General features: G+C 48.3%; 1 protein-coding gene and 1 non-coding gene across 2 annotated transcripts in view; one reads left to right on the top strand and one right to left on the bottom strand.

Moving 5' to 3' along the window:
• Positions 1-541: 541 nt before the first annotated feature.
• TRNAA-AGC (transfer RNA alanine (anticodon AGC)) lies at positions 542-614 on the bottom strand. The gene has a single exon. It is a non-coding gene; the product is annotated as a tRNA-Ala (tRNA).
• Positions 615-721: 107 nt separating this feature from the next.
• LOC136557471 (USP6 N-terminal-like protein) overlaps positions 722-18,701 on the top strand; it is a 76,737-nt gene continuing 58,757 nt past the window's right edge. Inside the window, exons 1-2 of the mRNA XM_066551341.1 lie at positions 722-791; positions 12,806-12,887. The gene's annotated coding sequence lies outside the window, so the exon portion shown is untranslated. The remainder of the gene's footprint in view (positions 792-12,805; positions 12,888-18,701) is intronic.

Below are 18,701 nucleotides of genomic sequence, written 5' to 3'. Positions count from 1 at the left end.
ATGGGCAAATGTATCTGTGTAGCTGTACTGGGAGCAGGTGAGGTCACTCGCTCTGCTGAGCCTGGAGGAGACTGAGGGGAGACTTCAGTGCAGTTCCAGCTTCCTTGTGAGGGGAAGAGGAGGGGCAGACACTGATGTCCTCTCTCTGGTGCCCAGTGACAGGAGCCAAGGGAATGGCCTGAAGCTGTGTCAGGGCAGGTTTAGGCTGGATAGTAGAAAAAGGTTCCTGACCCAGAGGGTGGCTGGGCACTGAAAAAGACTCGCCAGGGAAGTGGTCACGACACCAAGCCTGACAGAGTTAAAAAAGCGTTTGGACAATGCTCTGAGGCACAGGGTGTGCCTCTTGTGGTGTTCTGTGCTGGGCCGAGAGTTGGACTCAATGATCCTTGTGGGTCCCTTCCAACTCGGCATATTCTGTGGTCTTTAAAAATGTCAAGGAAGCAAATAAGAACATGAGGAATTTAAAAAGGCAAAAGCACTACTGCTGCGGTTTGCAGTAGAAGCAGGCGGTGGGCTGGCAACCGAGGGCACGAAAAGTAGCTGGAGAATGCGGGCATCGATCCCGCTACCTCTCGCATGCTAAGCGAGCGCTCTACCATTTGAGCTAATTCCCCGCGGCGGTTGTCGGTGCGCCCAGTACAACCATGTTGACTTCTCGCGAGACGCCGTGCGCCGCCAGTTGTTACACGTCCCGGTCGGGGGTCTCAGTGCGCCTGCGCGGGAGCGCGACGGCCGGGGCTCGGCGGCGGGCCGGGCTGGGCGCGCACCGGGAGCGGAGGATGCGCCCCGCGGTGAGACCTGGAGCAGGAACGGGGCGGGAAAGGGAGTGGGAACGGGAACGGGAAGGGAAAGGGTACGAGATGGCAGTGGGAACGGGAATGGTGAGGGGCTGCGAAGGGCTGTGTGTTTGGCGGGCAGGATGCGTACGGCTGTGTTTGTGGGGCGGCGGTGCGTGTGGAGGTCAGAGCAGGGGCTGGAGCGCCCGGCACGGGCTCTGCCAGGGCCTGGGCTGGTCTTTGAGTCGCGGCGGGGCTGCGCTGAGCTCAAAACAGAACGAAACGACCAAACAAACCCCCTCACCCCCCGCCCCATAAAATATCGAGCTCCCAGCCCGCCCCCCCGCAGCCGATGAAGGGCGCAGGAGCTGCCCGGATGAGCCCGGTTACTGCCCAGGGAGGCTTCGCCTGCCCGGCAGTTCCTCACGGCCCTCGGGGCACCGAGCCCGCACCACCGCCTGCGGGGGCTCGGGGTGACGCTCGACCTGTCCGGGCGGCCCGGGAGCCCCCCGTACTGGCTGCCATCCATGCTGGGACATCCGGCTGGGTCCCTGCGCGTGGCTGGGACAGCCGGGATGCCCAAGAGCCTGGGTGAGCAAACCTGCTGCGGGCAGTTGGTTCTCCCCGTCTCGCCCTGCAATGTCTCCTTTGGAAACAACACCCACAGAAGTGAAATCTGGCACCGTGGTGAATCGTGAAGTCTTTTTCTCCAAGAAATGGTTCCATTTGCTCTTGTACTCCAGCTGGAGTAGAGTTAAAGGCAGCAATTTCCCTGCTGGACAAGGAAGGAGATGCTCACTCTTGAGCAGGGAACTTCAGGTGCCTGTTGAAATGGCAGATGGGGTCATGTGCTGGAGTCTTCTGGGGAGCTGCACTGACCAGATGGGATTTTGGTGCCCATTTTGGATGCAGGAAAAGGAGATGCCCTCAATCAAGGGGTGCATAGCAAAGCAGGTGAGAGCACTGGGTCATTTCTCTGCAAATGCTATGCTGAGGAAGACAAAGCTATTGGTGGACTTGCAGTGTTTAATTAAGGCTGTGTTCAGCAGTAGCAATATCCAGGACTCAGTTAAAAACCTGTCATTCTGGTAAATATCTTGCCTTGTGCCCAGTCACTTTTCTTCCCCTTTGATGTTCTTGTGTCAGACAAGACAAAACCCAAAAAGTGTTGCTGGCCAGTGCAAAATACTTTCTGAACCGAAGTGATTACAGAATAACTTTGTTGTATAACCTTGGTGGTGGCTGCTTAACGCCTAGCTATGTGGAGAGCAGCAGAGTCCTGCGCTTAGCTGGCCAGGCTGCAGGCACTGATCCTGGTCACTGAGCAGCAGGGAATTCGGTGAAAGTGATGGGACTTGCTATGGCTTTTGCTCTGTCGAGTTCCTGGGTGCTTTACACGTTGCTTTCCTGCAGTACTTATCTACTTCTACCTTGGTTGTGTTCAAGCCATCATTCCATTGGTTTCAAAACCATTCTCTGTTCAATTTTACACCCTTCTTGTGGGATTTGCCTTAGTTCTGCCTGTGAGATACAAGTTACTTTTTCTGGATGAATTTGCTGAGCTATCCTCCTCCAGACTATGAATTTCTGATTAAACACTCCTGTATATCAACAGCTTTGCAAATGAAATAGGTGCAAAACATTTTTTATTTATTTTACTTGACAGGTTTTGGGCTCTGTGAATGAGGTCCCTTCTTGCAGAGTTTGCTTAATAGGTTCTCTGAATGATATTTTATTGAAATACTTGGAATTTTAAATTTACTCCTCTTTTGTTCTTTTTGATGTGTTGCATCTTACTTTAAAGGGCCGGTGAAGCATGACCTCAGAGCTCTTCGGAAACTCTCCTGTCTCTCATTTATCGTTTTCACGGTTGTGAGCTTCCTTCTGTGTAGGGTTTGTTTTTTTTTTTTTTGTCAGAGAGAAGATTGGCCAACAAACATGTTCTGAAAGACATGTTTATCTTTAAGAAAAAACCCAACAGCAACCAAACAAGCGAGCAGCCGCACCCATCCAGCAGTATGATTTCTTATCTTGGAGCTTGACTCATAATTTTGATGGCTCCTTACCCTTACTGTTTTTTTGAAAAGAAAGTAGTTTTTGTAGCTATTCCCCTGGGTGCCACACTGGAGAGCACTGCACTTGTGTAATTTTTTTTTCTTGTGTTCTCCTGTCTCTTTTACATCGTCCTGAGCTGCAGAACCCCACAATCTTACCCCAGGCTTCTCTTTTTTTTTTTTTTTTCTTTTTTCTGATATGGAGTAAACCAGGAGATGCTTGAGAGTCTCTCCTGCTGAGGAATCTTACCTTCAATGCACACAACAGAGTTTCACCAGCTTGGCTTTGCTAAGTATCAAGCTGGCTCTGTGGAGCTGGAAAATATGTTTCAGGCTGTGTTTTGCATAGATGCTCTCAGATGTGAGGTTTCACCACCTGGGTGTTATATGTGTTTTTCCTGTCACGGGGCAGTCTGCCTCTGAATCATGTTGCTGGGAGCTCCTGGCAGAGCAAATGCAGGGGCAGGGGGAAAAGAGGATTGTCTTCAGCCTTGCTTCATCAACCCCAGCCACAGCCCTCCCTCATTTGTGCCTTGTTTGGTTTAATAACGGGGTTGTACAGCAGCTTTTCCCACAGCAAAACCTCTTTTCTCCTTTTCTTTAGAACTAAAATCACTGCAAAGAATGTGTGTTAAGGTGGACTTTGAAACTCAAAGCTTGTCAGTCCTTCACAATCATTCTGGAGTAATTCCTGTGCTTTCCTCTCCTTCATTTTAATTACGGGGAGAGTAGTTCAGCTCCCACAGCTCAAGCTGTTGAGGATACGTCTGTGCTCTGCAAATAAATAAACTTTGTGCTTGCTTTCCCCCTTCTGTCTTCCACTTGCTCTGGCAGAGCTGTGCTCCTGAACAATGCTGGGCAAGTATTGTTCAGGTTTTGGTGGATCTGTTTTGTCCTCGTGCTCCATCCACGCTGACATTATAGAAGTTGCCTCGCAGGTGACTGGGAATGTACCACCTAAAGAAGCCTACAGCTGCTCTGTGTAAAGAACAGCCCCCACAGATGCTGAAGTTGCAGAGCTCTCAGTGCAGCTTTGTGGGAGGTTGCTTGCTGCATCCCCCTCAGCTCTCGGCAGCCTGGGACATTCCAGTTGTCCATTTTACTGGGTAGTGCAGGGGTTCTTTAAGGGGCTGGTTCATGCCACGCTGCAGATAGCTCAGCATGGCACTGCAAGAGCTGCTGTGTGGTGGAAGGCAGATTTCTAGAATGTGCAAGATACTCTTGTGTGCTGAGCGTAGCAGTCTCGGCTGGTTTGCTACCACACACCCTGTTTGAAGCAGCAGTGGATATTTCTGAAGCAAATATTCAGACTGGAGTGCTTGCTCTGATTTTCTAGGTGGGTGGGTGCTCTCTGTAGCTGTGGGTTTGCTTTGGCACCTCAGCTTAAGGTATTTGTGGAGGGACTGGTGTAGATTGTCCCTAAGTGTCTGCCCGAGTGCCAGCCGGCTCCGCATCCCGCCGGGCTGCTCCTGCGCGTGCCATCCCCCTCTGCACTGCAGAGGAGCTAAATCGGGGTTGCAAGAAAGCTGGCGAGAAGCCTGGATGTTCCTAGAAAGATATTGATTGCCCTGGACAGTTCGGGGTTGTTCCTTTTGTTTCCCTGCCTCTCGTCACGGGGTCGGGCTCGTTCGGGCGGCAGCTCACTGGAGGATGGAGAAACAGTGCCGGCTTTGCGGGCTGAGGCTGGAGCGGGGCCATCCCAGCCCGCCTCTCTCAAGTGTTAAGTCTGAAGCAGCCTGCCTGGTAATTCCATTAATGAGAGCCTAGTGCCAGAGAGATAAATGTAATTCCACGGTAAAGCTAACACTCTGGCTCAAATGGAGATGATTTGCTGGTTCTCCCCGGTGCACTGCTGTGAGTAATGTACTCCAGTATTACCTACAGACCCTGTTTAAAGTCTACATGTCACTGCAAAAACTGGGCAGTGATAAAAAAATCTGCTGCTAAATCTTCATGTGAGGAAATCCTTAGTTCTAGAGTGTAGCTGTCTCTCTGCAATGGGTTTTACAGGGAATAAAAGTTTCCTGCTTAACTCCTGACATGCAGGATGGCACCATGCTAAGCAGCCAGCTGATCCAGGAGACAGCTTGAATGGGCTTTGGCCAGAACGAGCTCTCTGTGTATAATCAGTGCAGAACAGAAATTATATACCCTTTGTGTGTCACACCAGAAAGCTTGCAAGCACCTCAGAGCCAGCCACCGCAACTGCAAGTAGCACAAGCTTCTCTACATTTTTGGCCATGAGGTCCATGCTTGAATTCAGAGCTCACAGTCCTGGCTAGCTTGCTTTGATTTCTTTTTGAAGTAATTTTTTTCTGACTTCTCACTTTTCTTAGTTTGATTTGCAGATCACCTCTTCTTGTTTGCAGTTGTATAATACCTTGTGGCACCATCATCAAGTCTTGTGTTGAAAAGAAATGGTTAATTGGGACATTTTTAGCTCTCCTTGTGGCTTGGATCCTGGAAATCAAATGCAGGAGCCAGCACCATTCCGCTTTCTGCAGAGGACTTCCCGTGCTGCAGGCAGCAGCTGAACAGCTGTGTCTGACAGGGTGGGAGCTCAGAGTGCCAGTGAGCCCCAGTGCTATGGTACCCCAAATTTCAAGCAAACAAATTACTTGCTTCATCTTTTGGAGCTTAATGAAGGATTTTCCTTGTCATCAGTCCAAGGTAGGGGAAAAAAGTTCAGTGAAGAAGAAGGAGCCCCTTTTATGTCCCCATCACTCCAGCTTTGCCTGAGTGTCCATCAGTGGGTATCTGATCTCCTTAGGTAGGACTTGAGTCCCTGCTGGAGTCCTGACAGCAGAACTAAAGCCAGCTTGCTCAAAATGCTTGTTTTTTGGTGTGTTCAGCAGCTTGCTGGTGCCTCTTGCTGCAAGAGGTGTGGGGAGAGTGGCTGGTTGAGCAAAGTGGGGTGTGTGCTTTGCTGGTGACCTAGCAGCAGCTGGGACAGCAGCCTAAGTCTGCAGCCTGCTCCTGCATCTCTTACTTCTCTTTGCAGCAGCTGTGCAGACATGCCTGCCTTCTTCATGCATATGCTGTGGGCCAATTCACTCACCAGAAATCAGGATCAAAAGCAGATTGTCCTGAGTTTTTAAATCTCCTGCCTCCCCTAGCCTACAGTGCTGTTCAATAATCAGTGAGGGGCATGCGTGTGAGAGCCATATCTGCCACTCACCACCACCGTGGCAGGATGTTGGGGGGATACTGTATCAGTCAGAGCTACTGCAGTTGCTCTTTAAAAAAAACTTGTTTGAATCATACCTGACTGCAAAAGTTTTAGCTTAGTAGTGTGGTTTTCTCACCCCAAGTTAAATTTTTTGACTGTCTCCTTTCCTTCTTTAAAGCTCTGACATCTGATGGGCTTGAGTGGAGCAAGGTAGCACTGATAGCGAGTTATATGTCCTGTCAAACATTTCAATACAGAGTAGATGAAGGAGCAGGTAGGAAAATGACCTGCATATTTAGAAATTCAGTTTCTTGAAAAACTGTGGTGCCTTGTACTTACAGTATCTCTCCTCCCTCCCCCTTCAGTTCCATGAGTCAAAAGTGATCATGAGAGTGTTGATATATGACTGGAGGGGTTTATCAGGAAGGATGTAATGTGTTCATTCCTCTGGTGGTAACAAAGTGGGTCAGAAGTGTTACCTGTGCTGTTGCTGCTGCTTATGATGCTAACCAGATAAACTGAAATTAGTTCAAAACCTTGCTATTTGCTTTGCTCCTTGACTTGCTGTATAAGTTTCACTGGGAAACCTGTATCTGACCTGCAAGGCATTAATTTGTTTGGTGGCCCTTGTGGCCTAGATGCACGGTGGAGCCACCTTGGTGCTGCCAGTCTAGGTGGCCTGGCACTGGATTTTTTTCTTTACCAACGTATTTTTGAGCCACATCTGCATTCCCATCAGGTTTGCTGCAGAGCTGACCAGGCTGACAGTAGCTATGGTAGACAGATACCCGCCACTTGGCTCCCTTGGATAAAGGGCTGGTGGGACCATCACTTGACCTCCCAGAGATGCTCCAAATGTCTGGAGGCTGAGCAGAGCATGATGCATTGTCCTTCTGCCTGCCCTGAACTTATGGTGTCAATCCCCCAGCAGGCTCGGCAGGGGTGACCTGATGGCTGTGTTTTGATACCTCTATGTGATAAAGAGATCTGGCTGGGGTTTGCTCAGGGCTTCCCATGCTGTGAGAGAAAGATGCCATGAGGTGCCACAGGTAGAACTTGAACTTGAATTCAGAGTGGGAAGGGGGCATATATAACATATATCTGAGAAAACCAATAAGCTTCACAAGATCTTAACCACTGAAGGGGCTGAACTTGTTTCCAGTTGATGTGATTAGTCACCTCCTAAAGTAGGGTGCTGTAATCCAGTTTCTGTGGAAAAAATTGCACCATACATGTGTCAATACAAGGGGTGGACTCAGCAAGTGTGTGTGTGCTTTCAGGCTGGTCTATAAATCCCTTCAGTTGTTCTAGCCCTCTACAGACTTGTGAGAACTCAGGGAGATTTCTTTCCTGCAGCCTTGCCCTTGCCATGATTTTAACATCTGAAAGTCTGGATGGAAATTGTTGTCATCTCACCCTCTTGTGTCCCAGCACTCAGTCAGATGGCTGGCAGAGGCTTCATGGCAGCCAGAGCTTTTCCCTCCAGCAGACTGGAGGGAACAGGAGGGAGAAGGGGCAGGGGGCTGTTATCAGCCTCCTGTGTGTCCAAGGAAACAGTTTTTAAGGTTTTTTGTCTTAGGTCTTTGTCTTTGGATTTTATAGGGATCTCTTCCCTTACTGCTTTCCTGCCTTAGGCACAGATGCCAGCTGAATTTCCACTGACCTCATCCTGTGGCATATCCAAGCAGATCAGTACTTGGGAGACTGCACATCACCTACAGCAGGGTGCTGGATCTGGCATGGGGACAGCTGAATGGACAGAGAGGTCCATCCCCAGAGAGGCTGGGAAGGAGGGGTATTTGCCCCTGGGAAATGCATCCCTGGTCTTTAGTTTGTGGCTCAAACAATGTTTCTACTGCTGGAAATGGCAGACTGAAATGAAAAGATTGGGTTAGCCAGTATCCTGCCAGAGCTCAGAGAGAATGAATTTAGCTGTTCTTGTTTGATTTCAAGAAACTGCAAATTCAAATGAGCAAAGAGTTTGTGCACTGGAGGCTGCTTCCGCTGCAGGCATCTGCTTGCAGAACTGTGTTGCAGGGCAATTCCTGCTGGTGCTGCAAAGCTGGTGGGGAAAGCAGAGCTGTGTCACGGCCAGGAGAGCTCTGTGGAACTGCAGCTGAAGGGCTTAGCTCGCTTGATTGCTTTGGCAGCTCGTCTCTACTTTGAAACAGGTGTGGGCATTGCTTGCATCTGTTATCAGTGGTCACTGGTGGCTTGGTGAGTGCAATGAGCTGCTTTTCCCTGCAAGCTGAGGAGCTGTGCTCTGCCCCAAGTCCCTGCTGCTGGGAGGTGGCATGCAGACAGCTGGAAGGTCCCCAGCCTGAATGTTGGATGTGTGACGTGATGGCTCGTGTGTCCTGCCTCATGTGAGCTCTGTGGTTACACCAAGCTGCAGCTGACTTCTGAAACTCTTCTCGGTAAAAACTGACCTGAATTGATCCGTTGTGGTTTGTTTATTTATTTTTAAACTAAGATGCATTTCTGCAGAGGTGAAAGCTTGAGCCTTATTACAAAGTCCATAATTTTCTTAAGGATGCTTTGGTATATTTTGGGGGTGTGCATGTGGTCTGTGTGGTAACAGTTATCAGAAAAACTGGGAAGGGGTCAGCTGGAGATGTGTAGCTGCTCAATTGATTTTAATGCCATGGAAATTCAATTGGAGTAACTGGGTGCTTTTCCTGGTGGGGGGAAAAAATAGAACTGTGTTAAGTGGATGGGCAGCTCTGGGTATTTCTGTGAAAGGCATGTAAAGGAGGCTCGAATGTGAGTTTTTGAATTGTGCTTGTCTGTTCCTGTCGAGAGTTGGTAGTTTCAGGGGGAGCACACAGCAACCATGGAAGGCAAGGCTTGCCTGGGGGCCCTGGGGCAGAAGCCTGTGTGACTAATGTTGTGTAACTCAGAAAAACAAGGCAGGATTACTCTACCTCCTCCCCCTCTGTAAGGAGCTAGTGCTGGGGAGCTCTGTCTGACTGCTGCTGGGATGCTTGGGTGGGGCTTCTGGGCAAGCTGATGGATTGGTTCCCTCCACTCAGTGCAGCTTTGCAGCACATACTTTTTAGGTGGGGACTGTGCCTCTTGCTGGTGTTGGAGGTGAGGTGACTGGCTGGCATGTGAATGCTGGTGCTGGCAGCCCCTCTGATAGGTACCCTGAGCTGCACCTGTGTCTGCTGTAACCCCCCCCCGTCCACACCTGTGCCAGAGGAGAGGCAGGGTGGGGGCTGAGGGGGCTCAGGCTTCCCAGTGCTGGGGACAAGGCAGCCTGAGGGGACCATGCAGGGCTCTGTTCTCCTCCCTCCACACTCTGGTGCTGTTGAAGTTGGTCACGTGTTGGGATGGAGGTCTGGCTTAGAGTTCGAGCCTGTGCTTCTACTTTTCCATCATTATTTTCCAGGGTTTCTCTGCAAGGAATTGGAAAATCCCCTCTATGGCTGCCGTGACAGCCTTAGAACTATCCAGATGGATTTGAACTTTGGTGCTGCAAAGGGCTTTGCGTATTTATTTTCAGCTTCCTGCTGTCTGCTTTGCTTAAGAGCTTTTGCTAGATCCTTTGCATATGCTTGTCCTTGCTCCTCTGCTCCTTGAAACCATTTGAGAACACCCTTCAGCTGTGACAAAATACCCCCCTCCTCTCCCCCCCCCCCCCAAAAAACATTCCCAATCCTCTTGAAGGAATTTTATTTTACTGCAGTGCCTTGGTAAGCTGCAAGGCTTGCACAGCTGTGGTGTGTTACTGTTTGGGTGCATCAACCTGGTTTGGAGACCTCAGAGGGCAAATCACTGGGCTGTTTTGGATGGGTCTTTACAACAGGGAGTGACAGAGCATGCTCAGTAGTGAATGGAGCTGTTAAACTGATTTTACATCACTTACCCCTGTGCAAACACAAATATATGATGGGTTGAAGCCTCATCTAGGTTTCCACACTGTGCCATCTTTCTGAGGTCATGCTTTTCATCAGCTTTAGCTGATCCCAGGCTGTTCTCCTGCCAGAAATTCTTCCCCTTCCTTATTTCTGAGATGGCTTCCAGTAGTGTAGAGATGATTGGGGTGTGTAGAAGTGGGGGGAGAGAAAAGGCAAGACTGCCTGTTGTGGCAGCAGAGGGTAGTTTTGGATCAGTTGAGCTGATGAGCATGTGGGAGTGGGCATGGTTTGCTGAAGAGCAGCTGTGTAGCCCCTGGTAGAACATGTCCTGCTTCTACTCCAGTTTCCTTCCATGTAAAAGGGTGGCAAGGATTGCTAAGTGCATTAATATTTCTGGGAGGCTACTGTGTTGGAAGAGTCCTTTGTGGGGCACTGCTGACTGATGGCTTTGTGTATGTGCTGCCAGGGTTTGGCTTCCTGCTTAACCCAGGAGAGGTTTCCCTCTGGGAGGACTGAGCTTTTAAATAAACCTTCCTGCTGAATGTATCAAGGAGAATATTAGATGGAATATAAGGGAGAAGTTTTCTGTGATGAGGGTGGTGAGGCATTGGAACACATTGCTCCCAAAAGTTGTGGATGCCCCATCTTTGTAGTCACCCAGTATCACTCAGTCCTCTGCTGCCTTGCTTCATAACCTTTTTATAAACTCTGGTGAATCTTTGTGTGCTGCATTAGATGAAACAAAAGGTTATTGTGTTTCTGCAGCACTACCTCAGTCTGCCACAAGCAAGGAGTCATCGTGGCCAAGGACACAGAGGGTCTGCTAGGGTGGTGGCACTGAGAAGTACATATTTTGATGGACAAGTTGGAGCTGCAGGAAAGCGCCAGAGGAGCTCAGCTGTCATGTGTCATCCATGCTCTGCATTGCCTGGAGCCTGGTGGTATCTTGGGGAGGAGCAGCCCTAGGACAAGTGACTGCTGGACACTGAGAAGGAAGTTTGGGAACCAAGGGGGAGGCTGAGCTCTCTGATTCCCTGGAACTCTGCTGTGTTTCCAGTATATTTGTCTGTTGTGGGACAACGTGCTTTTTCTGAGAGCTGCAGTTGCTTTGGGAGGGCAAGCAGGCCATCTTCATATGGCTTTGATTAAATCCAGCAGCACTTAAGAAAGCTTCAGGCATCTCTTTTTGCCTTGCTTGGCAGTATTGGGAAGTGAGAACTTAGAAGTTTGCCAGTGATGTTTCTGCAGCGTTGTATAAGAGTAGGAGTCGTGTTGAGAAAGTTGTTATGGAATGGAAAAGGAACTGGAGGAGGAAGGGAGAAAACGTCGTCTCTATGGCTGCCATGTTGATACTCCCCATGTGCTGAGCCCTGGTGCAGGCATGGGTAAATACCAGTGCAGATGAAGTCATACGAAGGTAAAGCAGCCCCCCTTCAGATTTAAGCCATGTGAAGTTAAGGTATGATTTCCTTTCTTTCCATACCTTGATACGTAAGCTTACCACCGAAGATTATTGGCCATGTTGGATTTGTCCTGTTACTTCTGTCCTTGTAGAGCTGCTGAACAGTGTTCATTTACTGGCTTCAAAAGAACAGCAGAAGACCCTCCTGGAGATACATAACAGGAGTAAGTAACTCCTGTGTTTTGGTTAGGGTGATGGAAAATTTGTGATTGAGGCTGGAGTCCAAGGTCTGTGCTGTGGTCTTGTGGACTTCAGCCAGCATTTTTTTCATACTTAGAAATGCCTTCAGCCCTTCCTTAATGGAAAAGGAGAAAGGGGAAAATGAGTGAGAGGGAGCCACAAATGGATTAGACTTTTCTCAGTTCTTTAAATACCAGTTGGCAATGACAGTTCTCTGAATCACCTGCAGAGACTGGGGAAAGCAAGCAAGTCTCTCCTTCTCAGTCCAAGGTAAACTGATGTGCTGCATGAGTAAGTTTTCTCACAGTACATAATGAGGTCCAGTTGGCAGGAAGCACAGGAGACATTGTCAGGCTGATTCTGTACCTTCCTCTTGCTGGTTTAGTGTTTTGACTAGAGATGTCTCACTATTTCCTTACCTCCCTCAACTTCCAGATGCTCTCTGTGTTACAGTGTGTCTGAGGATGGTCCCTCATCCACCATGTTCCTTTCTATCCCTGAACAATTGCACGAACAGGATGGGAAAAGTAAAATTACATTAGATGTGGTGACCTTTGCTTCAGGAATATTATCAGAAAAACTTCTCCTTGTGGCTGCTTAGAATTGTTTCCACTAAAACATTTCTGCTATCTTTTCTTTGGCATGCAGTAGGCACTTCAGATGCCCGAAGTAAAGTGTTTTTGTAGCCTGCAGAGGTGACTTTTGTCACAGCTCTTGCTCAGTGCTGGTTAAACATCGTCTATGTGACTAAGGTACAAAAGCTTTATACAGCCATCAGTGGAAAATATGAAGCCTTTTTTATTATGAAACTATAATGATGAATCAATAATGATGATGATGATGAAGAAATGGAAGTGGCCTGGCTCTATCATGTGGGATTTGCCTCCTCTGCAAACTAGAAGAAATTGCACAGGTGCTGTGAAGCAGATCTTCAGCAGCATCTCAGGGAGCACAGTAGGGGCACTGTAGGTGATCCCTTCCATCCCATTTACCAGCCTCTTTTCTGCCCCTGCATGTAGATGTTATCTTCATTGGACTGGCTATTGAGGAGGCTTTACTGGATGAACAGCCTTGGTTTGGGACTCATCATCTTGTCTTTTGCTTTGGCTTCCTTCTGTGATTTTGGAGAAGTCCCCTGATAGCCTCATGCCATGTACCTCTGCCATGATGCCAGGGCTAGCAGGAGTGTGTTCAGGGCAGGGACCTAACACCTTCCTGATTCTCACAAGATTGCTTTGGCATCCTTCCTTTTCACCAGCCAGCTCATTAATGGCACTAATTACTATTCTCTCTAATGCTTACAGGATTTGCCAGTTACTGTATGCCGATGGGAATCGTGTTCTGGCTTCTTGACAGTGCTATAGGAGAAGCTGATGCTCTGAGCAGGTATGTTTGTCACGTTCCTGGTGAGGGAAAGAGGGGCTGCATATGGCCAGGGTGAAATGTGTGCAGGGTTTGCCTGATGGGTGTGGAATGGATCCTGTGGTGCAGACTGCTCTGCAGTGAATAGTTATTTTTTCCATCCAGAGGTTTTGTGAAAACACCCAGGCAGAAGATAAGGTCTGCATTTAGCCTTGCTGACAGCCCTCTGAGGAGAGGGCTGGAAACCAGCATTGCTGCAGAGCAGCCCATGGGAGGCCGTGCTCTTTGCTAGCACAGGCACTGCCTTTTCCTTCCCGGAGCGCCAGCTGGGGAATCCCGGCCGGGCTCGCGGCTGCGCAGGGGCTGCTGCGCCTGCTGCTCAGCTGGCCTTTGGCAGCTCCCCCGTGGCGCGCGTCCCGAGCGCGGAGGGAGGGAGCTGTGTGCCTGTTGGTATCCAACCACGAACAAATCTGCTGTTGTTTTCTTAATGTATGGCAAGAACAGCCTGTAGCAGCTTATTCCTCCCTGGATAATTACTGCTCTGCTCTGCCACTGATTGCTCTCAGGAGCAGTGGAGTAGTGCCTCCCCTGCGCTGCCCTGTGCATCCTTTTGCCTGAGTTATTTGGTTTGTTATTGCTTTAAGGCATCAGTGCTCAAATGAAAAATCTAATCTGCGCTCTTTGCAGCTGTTTGACATTCTAAGTGCATTGCCTAAGTCAGTTGAAGTCCCTGAGATGCCAAACATGCTTTCAGTGATGCCCCTTGCTATGCTACAAGCAGATCTGCTTGCATCTCAATTTCAATTTCTGGATTACTTTGAGGAGGGAAAAATATAGGACTGGGTTGCAGTCTACTGTTGTATTATCTGGAATTGCGTTCACAGCTGATCAGGTGTGTGTGCAACTGGAACTGGAGTGGAATATTTAGCCATCTGTGGTTGCTCGGGGCAGGTCTGAAAAGCAGGTGCATAATCCTGCTGTGGGAGTGTTAATGGGCAAGGAGGGTTGGCCTGGCACACTGAACTGAAACCTTCAGCTTGCCCTACAAGCAAAAGAAGCTCCTTCTGTAAACATCTATCCCTCATGGATCTCATAAAAATGGCATTGCCTTGCATTTAGCTTGCCTGAATGGCCCATTTGATTGTATAAGGATATAATCACAACTTGCTGCATAATGCTTTCTTGATCCCTAAAAAAGTGAAATGGATTCATTATGGAAAGATATCTTTCTTGAAAACCTGGTTCCTCCAGGACTGTCTGGGTGGTGCTGCAGACGTGTAGAGGAGTAGGAGTCAGGGTGGAGCTGTTTCCACCTAATTCTCCTGTATTTCCCGAGGTTTATCACAGCAAGCAAGCAAATGTGGCCTCCACTTTGGATCTGAAAGCACAGCTGGTTAGTTGAGCACTGCCTGTGCTTCCCAGGCCAGTCTTCCCCTTATGCTTTCCTTTTCTTTGTTAATTTTCTGCTGTAAAAGGCCTCTTCTTAGAGGGAAAACCACAATAAGAAGGGGAACAGCAAAGGTAGGAGAGCCTCCATTTGCTAGCAAGCTGCTGCAGGTGTGTCTGAGTCAGGAGAGGCAGCACTGAGTCAGTGTCCCAGACTCCTGGTGACTCAGGTGGCAAAATCCCAGATCATTCTCTTCTCACGCCTGAATTGCAGTGGATTTCCTGTACAAACTCTCACCTTCTGTAGTGACCATGCAGGGAATGTCATCCTCGTCCTCCCAAATGGGTTATGACCAGCTTGGTTCACTGGGGATGCAGGCACGTGGTGGTGGTGGTGGTGGCACTTCTCTTCCTGCCACCACAGGTGGAAAATTGATTTATCTCAGCATCCTCAACCTTACCTCACTCCTTTCACCAGACACCCCCTGTTTTTTGTTAAGATGGGATAAGTCACAGGAGTTGCAGCTGTCTATTGAGCTTGAGGAGATTCTTATGCAAATCTGGAGGCTGTGTTCTCCTGGCAGATCTGCTTGCATGCATTATCCACTACTTCATTGTACTGGAAGGAGGTCTATTTTCTGAAACATGGTTTATTTTTAGTCAAGATTTTCCCTGTCTAACTGGCAAAAGTTCAGCATTTGCAGTGGGATTTGCAAAAGAAGCACTTTTGCCAAATCCTTGGACTGGGGGAAGGGAGAGGAAATGTTATATTAGCCAGCAAAAAAGCTAAATGCTGACTTTAAAAACAGCTTAGGACACTGTTGTGAGTGCATAAGCGTTGGGTGATGCAAGTTGAGAGCTGTGTTGTGTTGCTGCAATGGAGAACTCTGAGTTGCTCTTACTTTTCCTTTTGATGGCTGCCACAGAGGTTAACCAGCAGTGGGTGGGGAGTGCTGCTCAGGGGCAGGTGGTCAATGTGCCATCCTTTTGAGCAGTGAATTAGCAAAGTCACCTTAACCACAGCATCCATGGGAAAAGTTCTGTCCCTGCAGAGCATTGCACTGTCCTGTTGCAGCCCTGTTTGGGGCCACTGGAGGCTCGCTGAGGGTTGAGCTTTTTGATGATGTGGAATGTATCGTGCCCATGTTTGAGTACCCTTGTCAGATACCCTGAAATGAATAGGGTGGCACATGGGATGTCCTGGGGCAGTGCTGCAGCTGTCCTCTCCTCTCTTCCCCAGCTGCTGCTCCAGGGACAAACTGTCTTCACATGCCTCATTGCTTTCACCAACTGCTTCTAACTACTCTGGGTCTTGTACTGGTTTCTCACATGAGCAGCAACCTTTCAGGGGTGCAGGGATATTTTCTTCTTGGTCTTGCATCTCCTCAGACATTTCCACCACTCCTTTTACAGAGTAATCTTTGTTACCATTAGCTGGTAGTGCTGCAAGCACCACACATTGGAGAATGACACCAGAGAGTCAATGACTGTGCAAAGCCTTCAGTACTTACTCTGAAAAAATGAGAGTTGATTCCATATGTGAGCCTGTAAGTTATTTGTTTCCTGCTGCAGGTTAACTCCAGCAGTTTGCTTTATCTTTCTTTTTCTTCCTGCCCCAATTCCCCAACAGACAATTGCGTAGCAGCTTTGTCACGGTTACATTAAGAAAACAAGGAGAAATCCTTCCAATTTTTTTCTGAATGTTTGGAAACCAGAAAAAAGAGAGGAAGTAGCACTAGGAATTTAGGTGTATTCTGCATTTGGAACAAGTGGGTAAATGTTGCTTGCAGGTAACAGACCTGCAGGTCTTTGTGAAAGGATTGGGGATGAAACAAAATTTTTAAGTGCTGTTTCAGTCATTGGGGTAGAAGCACCATGAGAATCAAGGTAGGAGCACTCATCATCTGCTTAGAGCAGTAATCTTCCTGAAGGAATTAATCTAATTTAACCTGATAAAAGAATTTATGCAGTGGGGGAAGTCTCTACCATTTCCTGCCAAGCTTCCTGAGAAGACTAAGAAAAAGTAAGCGCCAAAATGACACTCTTCTCTCCATGGGGGAGAGGGCTTATGTCTTCCTAAGGCCTGTTGTTATCTTTCTGTTAAAAACCATCTGTATTAGCTGGCAGATCAGGATTGTTTTAGCTATTCAATTTTCCCTAGTTCCCTGGGGACTTCCTAGTTGCAAACCTATTTGCAAATCCCCTGTCCATCTGGGATGCAGATGATCTCATGTGCCCCAGTGTTTATGCAGAAGTAGGCCCCGTGCTTGCCATACACCTGGTGGCCTGGAAGGATGTAGAGACTTCATAGGTTTGAAGCTGTTCCTTAGGGAAAGTTTGTAGGTGGTGGGGTTTTGTGGTTTTTTCCTTACATTGCTAATTATTTCAGGGAAATTCCTATCTTATTAGTGCTTTCTCCCCAAAAGCAATTCTCTTCCTCTCTGTCTCTTGTCCTCAGAGGCTGGAAAAACACTGATATGTTAGGAAAGCCAGTCTCTGTTTTAAATGGCCTTAAGCATGTCAATATTCAGCTCAAATTCCTCTTACAGCGGCTTGCTACAAAATGAGCAGGAATCTCAGGGCACCCCTGGGTCAGCTTTCTTTCTGATGCTCAGGAAGGTTTCCTTCCAGACGGGTGAGTTTGTGGAGGAGGAGATGTCCACCTCGAGTTTTGTGTACTCTGATAGGAAAATATTTTTTCTATCAGTGAATTTTTGCTGATATCATTGAACTATGCTTGAAGTATGTGGGCATATGTTGCAATCTGCTGGCAAATACACTGAAAATCACTGTCCTGGGTTGGCCTAAAGGTTCATGTAAACTGCTAGTGTCTGAATCAATACCCTGTCTCCAGTGGTGTAACAGGAGTTGCTCTGGAAGGACTTGGATAGAGGCTGAGCAGCCTAATTGAGCATTCCATCTGCTCTAGCTTGACCCTGTGCTTGCAAATGTGCTGAGTTTCAAGCAGGCTGAGAGCTGAACTTGGCTGGCAGCCTCCAGTCCCAGGTCCTGGGGCGGGTGAGGAGCTGCCATGTCTGTGGCTGAGTGCTGGAACCCACATCTGCACGGGAGGGTGCAGCAGTGGGAATCCCAGCAGTCTCTGGGTTACCTGCAGCAAAGAACGGAGCTGACTTCAGATTGCTGTTTTAAAAAACTCTGTTTGGTGCAGGTGAGCAGTTCTGTGGGCATTCCACACTTGGTGCTTACCCAGCCCTCCCAGCACAACTGTGCCAGTGTCCTCAGCTTGCTTTCACAAGCAGAGACCTCATGCAGCCCTCATGGAGGGTCAGCATTTGGTGACTGCCTGAATTGCTGCTTATCCCCAAAGGTGCTTCTGCTCTGCTTTGCTCTGTAATTACTTGCCACACGTTGTGTCCTCCCCAGCAGCTTTCACCACGGTTTTTAAAAGGGAAGATAAGGAACAGTGGACAGATGGACATCTGGGAGGACTGCTGGTAGTGGCAGGGGGAGTGGTTTTAGCCCTGGTACTTGCATGCAGCATACTCTCCAGGCAGATCCCACTGTGATTCTTGATGAAGTTTCCCTTTTATTGGCTGGCTCATTGGAAAACCCTTTTCACTCCAAGTTTTGTTTGGAAAGAGAGACGCCCACACAGATGGCTGCTCTTCAGTTGTCATTCATGTTGGGATTTTTTATGTTCCTTTTTGCATTACCCTCAGGTGAAATCCAGGCTTACCAAAAAGAACTTATCCCAGATTTAGAAAGAAACTAAATAGTAAGAATATTCTGCTTCTTCTCTGTAAGCTGGGGATGCAGTGGGCTATCTCATATTTTATGAGTTCACAAGAGATTGTGTTATTTTTTCTTTTTGGCTGAGCTTCCTTGTAGTTCACTTGTTAATTTTCCTCAGAGAAAAGGTACAGCTTTCATTAAGGATGGTTTTGGCTATGTTTTGCTCCTTCCTTGAGACTGTCTGAGTGGTTCCACTTTTTCCAGACAAGTACCAATGCTCTGCTTTGGAGTCCTGCTGCTCTCAGAATTGCTGGATTGATAAATAATAAGTGGTTTTAGGTCTTTGAGATATTGTGGCAGAGGGGAAGGGGAGGAGAACAATAGCATTTCTGGAAAACGTGGGTTTGGTATGCTGGTGATTTATGAGACTGAAGTTACAGCCTCTTGCTTGTACCCCTTGCTGGGTTCCAGGATGCTGTGGGTGGTGCAGTCCATAAAACCTGAGTGGTCTTGCATTGCTCCTGGCCTTTTAGCTGTAGAGAAGAAGCAGAGTTAAGTCACAGCTGGCCATTGTGCAGCTGGGGTTGGACTTCAAGTGCCCTGGAGAGGATGCTGGAGGGTCCCACCTCAGGGTGCAGGAAGATGAGGCTGAGAAAAAAGGTAGAAATGGCAACCTGAAATGGCAAAGGTTTCTGGTAGGTTTCTAGAACTGTGGCTTGCTGTCCATTTCCTTCATTATTTATCTAATCTTGCAAAATT

This window comes from Molothrus aeneus, chromosome 6, assembly GCF_037042795.1.
Source record: "Molothrus aeneus isolate 106 chromosome 6, BPBGC_Maene_1.0, whole genome shotgun sequence".
NCBI classification, from domain to species: Eukaryota; Metazoa; Chordata; class Aves; order Passeriformes; family Icteridae; genus Molothrus; species Molothrus aeneus.
This window is presented reverse-complemented; position numbering and strand designations above follow the sequence as displayed.